The sequence below is a fragment of the Bufo bufo genome, chromosome 11 (assembly GCF_905171765.1).
Source record: "Bufo bufo chromosome 11, aBufBuf1.1, whole genome shotgun sequence".
Taxonomy (NCBI): Eukaryota; Metazoa; Chordata; class Amphibia; order Anura; family Bufonidae; genus Bufo; species Bufo bufo.
This window is the reverse complement of record NC_053399.1, coordinates 64,673,407-64,681,045: the sequence shown is the minus strand read 5'-3', so window position 1 is coordinate 64,681,045 and position 7,639 is coordinate 64,673,407. Positions and strand designations below refer to the sequence as shown.

The 7,639-nt window shown below is 41.0% G+C and overlaps 1 non-coding gene across 1 annotated transcript; it reads right to left on the bottom strand.

Annotated features, from left to right (window-relative positions):
- Nucleotides 1-7,356: 7,356 nt before the first annotated feature.
- On the bottom strand, nucleotides 7,357-7,439 carry LOC120982630. Its single transcript, XR_005774961.1, has one exon. It is a non-coding gene; the product is annotated as a small nucleolar RNA SNORD71 (small nucleolar RNA).
- Between the last annotated feature and the right edge of the window lie 200 nt (nucleotides 7,440-7,639).

The following is a 7,639-nucleotide window of genomic DNA, read 5'->3' as shown; positions in this document are numbered from 1 at the left end:
CATTTATTCTTTTTTTTTTTTTTTACTTTATTTCTGTTCCACTCTTTTGGGGGTCTTATCCCCTCTGCAATGCATTACAATACATCTGTATTGTAATGCATTGCCTGTTAGTGTATAACACTGAGTCATACACTAACAGGTTGCCTAGGAGACCCAGCCTGAGGCTGGATCTCCTGGGCACCCGTAGAAGGCAGTTCCCAATGCCGTGCAGGGCATTGGGCAGCCTCTGCACGGCTGTAAACAGCGATGACGGCGGATACAGCTACCAGGGACTGCCGGATTCCTGCAGTGATCGGGCGCGCACTGCTCCGGTGCCCGCCCGATCATCCCGCCGTGCATGTACGGCGGAATGCATTCTGGCAATCCATCCCCCGCCGTACATGTACGGCGTTCTGCGCCAAGGGGTTAAATACTGCAATTATATTCTGGGTTAAAAAAAAACACCAATTTTACGCGAGATCCTACATCTGGGGCCTTTGCTGCATTTGTCACAGTCAAATACAACCAGTCAATACTGCAGTTACATTGTTGGTTGACAAATTATATTTTTTTGTGTAATTGTATAAAATTTGCATGTCACACTGTTGTGTGACCTCAAGAAATGTTTCCTCTTTATGACACCGGCACTGCCTTACTCTCAGTGAACTTAATTGGTAACTATTGGCGGTTACATTGTCACCTGACCTAAACCATCTGTTATTTTGGTGGGTGAACGCAAAGAATGAAGAGAGCGTCAAATAAGGGACGTGGCCCCGGTCGTGGTGCTGCTGGTGGAGCTCCTGTTGCAGGGAGAGGACGTGGTCGATCTGTGCCAGCTACACGTACAAGTGAAACACCTACCTCAGGTGCGAATAGGTGACAGAACCTTCAGCGTTATTTGGTATGCCTGAATGCGGCTCTACGAATGGTGAGGCCAGAACAAGTACAGGCGATAGTAGATTGGGTGGCTGACAGTGCCTCCAGTTCCTTCACATTGTCTCCCACCCAGTCTCCTGCTGAAAGATCAAAGTTGGCACCTGCAGCCCATGGCCATCAGTCTTTCACCTCACCTTTTTGCAAATCAGCCAAGCAGTCTGAGCCCCAAGTCATGGAGCAGTCTCTTCTGCTTTTTGATGACTCTGCTAGCAGAGTTTCCCAGGGCCATCCACATAGAGTGCACCGATGCCTAACCACTTATGTTTCAGGATGAGTACATGGGGAGGACCACCGCAGCACGTTTCTGATGATGACGAAACACAGGTGCCAACTGCTGTGGCTTTCTGCAGTCTGCAGACCGACAAGGAGGGCAGGGGTAAAGAGTGGGTGGAAGATGATGTGGAGGATAATGAGGTACTAGACCCCACATGGAATCAAGGTCATGCGAGTGACCTGTCTAGTTCAGAGGAAGAGGCGGTGGTCGCACAGAGGCACCAGCACAGCAAAAGAGAGAGCAGGGTGCAAAAGCGTCTGTTACATTCTTGGGTGACATTTTACAATTTTTGCCGTTTATAAACCCCTGCTCTGCATTGGTGACAGGGACCTAAATTTCCAAAAATTATCTGTTCAATTGGTGGATGACATTAAACCATTTTTTCCGATGAAAAACCCCTGCTCTGCATAGGTGACAGGGACTTAAATTTCTAAAATTCGTCTTTAATTGACGGACGCCCCCTCCTTTCATTCGATCCTTCTGCTTTAATAACTTGTCCCACATTTCCGCTCGATCACATTTCAGCCATTGACCTACCTTGGATGTGGTATCCCTTTCTCACGCTACCTCTCCGGCATGGAACCCTGATTCCCCGCTACCCGTGATCACCATCGTAGGCGCACTAAAGAACATCGAAAGTTGATAGAGAAGATATCCAATTGGATCGTGGACATGCGATCAGGCAGAAGTTATCTAGAGTCAACCAAGCGGCAGCAGGGCCTCACCTGTATAATGTTTCCAAATCCAAAATACCCCAGTGACATTCCCTGTAACTTATTATTAATCATTCCAATAACAGGGTATCTTAAGAGTCCTGTATTGTTATTTATCGTCACTACCTCCCCGAGTCGGGAGTGGGTAATTGCTGTGCACCTCCTCATTTACTTGGAAGCTTCTGCTTCAATACTTTGTCCCACATTTCAGCTCAATCACATTTAATTTCATTCATTGACCTCCCTTGGATGTGGTATCCCTTTCTCAGGCTCCCTCTCCGGCCTGCACTTGTATATAGACAAATGTCACAAGTCTATGTTCCAACCGTGAATTTTCAGCAATGAATTTTCAGCAACACTTTGCTCTGCTATGCATATACAAAGGCAGCTGTCCCACGTCTAAAATCCACATGCAATGGACCTGTTATCCGCCTCCAACATGTAGTCAGGTCTCGCTTTGAAGCACCAACTGCTCACTCCAAACCGGTCTGGATTACCTTTATAAAGGACAAAGAAGATGGTGCAATACCCTCAAGACTTAGAGGTAAGAAAGTTTTATTCTACTTACATGCGTGTAAAAATGCCCGACCCGGGTTTCGCACTTAGCTTCATCAGGGGCTGCGGTGTAAATGCCGCTAAAGGTCAACAGGTATATAACAACCCTTAACCCCGGAACAAGTACGGGCTTCCGTTTGTCCGGCAATGTGTTTAAACATTATAATGATGTACCATATAAATACTAAAATTAGCTGTAATAGCTCACATATAAAATATTACAGAATTACATAAAATACAATAAATATGAGAGTTAAAATATATATTAAATATGTATGATATTCACAAAACTTGCTTACATATAATAATTACTAAAAGATCAGACCATGCAAACCGATTTAATGTCCCATTCAATGTTATGTCCGTATGGCTGTAATGTGTTCATTTCGTAAATCCATTGAGCCTCCCTTTTATTAATCTGTGTGGTGGGATTACCTCCTCGCCAGTGGCGTTTCACTAGTTCCACACCGCAAAATTTGAGGCCCACGGGATCTTTTTGATGGAATTTTTTGTAATGTGCAGAGACACTATGAGTCTCGAGTCCCTTTCTAATATTTTTAATATGTTCGGCAACTCGTACTTTTAGTTTCCTCAGTGTTCTCCCAATATACCGGAGACCACACGGGCATTCCAGCATATATATAACTCCCATCGACTCACATGAGATATTCCCACTGACCTTTTTGGAGATAGATTTGGAGGTAGACACAATATCTTCTTTTTTACTCATTTTTTTGTCATCTCTTGAGCGGTTTCTGCAACATAGACAGAAGCCGCACCAAGTGAAGCCATTACGTAATTTAGGTGTATTTAAGGACTCCTTCACATAACTGTGTACGATGCGATTTCTGACAGTGGGAGCTCTTCTAAATAGAAAAGGCGTTTTTTTGGGAATGAGTTCTCCTATAACCGGATCATTCAGCAGAACATTCCAATTTTTTGGGATTATTCTTTTAATTTGGGGGCAGTTAATAGAATAGGTGGTTGAAAAAGAAAATTTATATTTTTCCTTATTTTGTATTCTATATTCTTCAGACATCTTCTCTTTAGTACCTAGATTTTCTAACTAAGTTGATGATATTCCTGAAAATGCCTTCCTGATGACTTTAGACGTCACCTCATTATATACCATCATACCAAATGATATAGGTATGGAAGCGATAAGATTTTATTTGAATAGAGATGATCAAATGTGTGAAGAACAAAAAATCTTTATCCTGGACTGTATACAGTATTGCCTGGGACATAACTATTTTTGGTATGATGAGAGTTATTTCTTACAGGTGTCTGGTGTGGCGATGGGTGTCATATTGGGAACACTTGCATATTGATCCGATTATTAAGGAAGAGATGGAGGGTGGTAGTCTCCAACTCTGGAGAAGGTACATAGATGATTGCATAGGTATCTGGTATGGGACGGAGATAGGGTTAATGGGATTCATATCCGGAATTAATTCAAACAAGTAGAATATTCAATTTTCCCAGGATGTGAGTAGAAATATTATTCACTTTTTAGATCTGGAGATCAGGGTGGATGAAAAAAAGATTAAAACTGTCACCTATTTCAAACCAACTGATCGTAATGGATATATTGAAAGAAGTAGCTGTCATCATGAACCATGGATCTGCAATGTACCGAAGGGACAATTGAAACGTATAAAAAGAAATTGTACCAACATTGAGGATTATGAGAAACAGAAAAGAACATTGAAAGATGATAGAAAAGATATCCAATTGGATCGTGGACGTCACGGGGACGAGCAACATGGTTGAGCAGTATGTGTGCACACGCCTACACGTACTGACTGATGGGTCTGCCCCCTTCAACTTCTGGGTCTCCAAATTAGGCACGTGGCCTGAGCTTGCCCTTTACGCCTTGGAGGTGCTGGCCTGCCCTGCAGCCAGTGTATTGTCTGAACGTGTGTTTAGCATGGCTGGAGGGGTTATCACAGGTTATATTTCCCAATGTTTTGGGGTGTACCCTAATTTAAAACAAACAAAAAAAATTTTGAACCAAAAAACAGTGTTGGTTACCTCCTCCTGCTCCACCGCCGCTTCCACCTACACCGCCACATCCACCGTTTCCTCAACCTCCTACTCCATATGGACCTCCTCCTCCTAGATCAAGATTATTATTTTTTAATTTTACATATTTTATGTTATTTTAAGTAATTTCCCTATTCACATTTGTTTGCAGAGCGCTTGCCATGCTCTTAACCACATTTTGCTGCCATTTGCAGCCCTCTAGCCCTTTCCATGACTTTTTTTAGAGCCATTTTAGTGCTCAAAAGTTCTTTTTTTGTGAAGTTCGGCCGAACCCAAACATCCAGGTGTCCGCTCAACTCTAAATGGAATGCATTCTGGACAATGAATGGGGACAAAACTGAAGCGTTTTCTTTCTGTTTTGAGATCCTCTGATGGAACTCAATACCGGAAAGGAAAGCGCAGATGTGAAAGTAGCCTTAAATGTGTAATTGTATCAGAACGGCAATGGCAAAGGTTTGAAAAGAAAAACAACGATTTTGCAGTGATGTGATCAATAGCCCCATAAAATTGGTTTAATATGGCAAACTGTTCTGACAGATCCCCCTTAAAAATATCTCAATTGTTTTATTCAGATTTTATGTTTGTGGCCTTTTTATCCACACGCATAGAAGTGAGTGGTTTAAATTTTTTTTAGAAACACCTTCCATATTTTCATAGTTTACATATGCCCATTTGTTCGTTTTTTTTTTACATCCATATTTAACCCTTTCATGACCAAGCGTCATTGATGCCCCAGTGTCCAGGTCAAAATTTACAAATCTGACATGCGTCACTTTATGTGGTAATTGCTTTGGAATACTTTTATTTATCCAAGCCATTCTGAGATTGTTTTCTCGTGACATATTGTACTTCATGATAGTCATAAATTTGAGTCAATATATTTCACCTTTATTTATGAAAAAATCCCAAATTTATCAAAAAATTTTGAAAATTCACAATTTTCTAAATTTAAATTTCTCTGCTTCTAAAACAGAAAGTCATACCTAATAAAATATTTATTACTTAACATTTTCCATATGTCTACTTTATGTTGCCATCATTTTGGAAATGTCATTTTATTTTTTTAGGACGTTAGAAGGCTTAGAAGTTTAGAAGCAATTCTTAAAATTTTTAAGAAAATTTCCAAAACCCACTTTTTAAGGACCAGTTCAGGTCTGAAGTCACTTTGTGGGGCTTACATGATAGAAACCCCCCATAAATGACCCCATTGTAGAAACTACACCCCTCAAGTTACTCAAAACTGATTTTACAAACTTTGTTAACCCTTTAGGTGTTCCACAAGAATTAAAGGAAAATGGAGATGAAATTTCAAAATTTCACTTTTTTGGCAGATTTTCCATTTTATAAAAAAAATTTCTTTAACACATTGAGGGTTAACAGCCAAACAAAACTCAACATTTATTACCCTGATTCTGCGGTTTACAGAAACACCCCACATGTTGTCGTAAACTGATGTAAGGGTGCACGGCAGGGCGCAGAAGGAAAGGAAAGCCGTACGGTTTTTGGAAGGCAGATTTTGCTAAACTGGTTTTAGATGCCATGTCCCATTTAAAGCCCCCCCTGATGCACCCTTACAGTAGAAACTCCCAAAAAGTGACCCTATTTTGGAAACTAGGGGATAAGGTGCCAGTTTTATTGGTACTATTTTGGGGTACATATGATTTTTAATTGCTCTATATTAAGTTTTTTGTGAGGCAAGGTAACTGAAAAATGGCTGTTTTGGCACCGTTTTTTTTTTTTTACAACATTCATCTCGCAGGGTAGATCATGTGCTATTTTTATAGAGAAGGTTGTTACGAACGCAATGATATCAAATATGTCTACTTTCTTTGTTTGTTTGTTTCAGTTTTACATAATAAAGCAATTTTGAAAAAGAAATTATGTTTTTGTGTGTCCATTTTCTGAACGCCATATGTTTTTTTATTTTTCTGCCGATCGTCTTGTGCAGGGGCTCGTTTTTTTGCAGAAAGAGTTGAGGTTTTTATTGGTACCATTTTTGGGTAAATAGGATTTTTTGATCATTCATTATTACACTTTAAGGGGCAAGGTGACCAAAAAATGGGCTGTTTTGGAACAGTTTTTATTTATTTATTTTTACAGCGTTTATCTGAGGGGTTAGGTCATGTGACAATTTTATAGAGCAGATCGTTACGGACGTGGCAATACCTAATATGTATGTATACTTTTTCTTATTTATTTAAGTTTTACACAATAATAGCATTTCTGAAACCAAAAAAATGATGTTTTACTGTCTCCATAGTCTGAGAGCCATAGCTTTTTTATTTTTTGGGCGATTGTCTTAAATAGGGTATCATTTTTTGTGGGATGAGGTGACGGTTTGATTAGTACTATTTTGGGGGTCATAAGCGTTTTTGATCGCTTGCTGTTGCACTTTTTGTGATGTAAGGTGACAAAAATGGCTTTTTTTACACAGTTTTAATTTTTTTATTTTTAAGGTGTTTATCGGACGGGGTCTATCATGTGATATATTTATAGAGACGGTCGTTACAGACGCGGTGATACCTAATATGTGTATTTTATTATTTTTTTCATTTTTTATAGGAAAAGGCAATTTTATTTTTTTAATTTTACATTTTTATTTATTTATTTTGACTTTTATTATTTTCACTTTTTTTTTATCAAGTCCCTCTTGGATCTTGAAGATCCAGTGGGGCTGATGGCTGTACTATACTTTGCAATGCTCTTGCATTGCAAAGAATAATACAATCAGATGCCCTGTAAGTGGCAACAGCAGACGCTTTTGCAAAGCGTCCGGTTGCATGGCAGCCCCGATGGTGGAGAGAGGGAGCCCCCTCCCTCTATTAACCCCATGGATGCCGCTGCCGCGGCATCTATGGGGTTACAGCAGAGTGTCAGCATAGAGCTGACACTCTCTGCTGATGGCGGCTCAGGAATGGAGCCGCCGCCATCACACACAGCAGGGGGACCGAACCGCATCGGGGGCATCGCTGGAAGGCGGGGGGGTGTCACGGCCAACATTGAGGGAGGTGAGGCAGCACGAAATGGGGGCAGGAGGAATGTATGGGGAGGGGGCGGACCGCATCAGGGCACTGGGCAGGCTGCTTGAATGTGGAGAGAGCTTCAGGGGCAGGCAGACACAAGGGGGGCTTGAAGG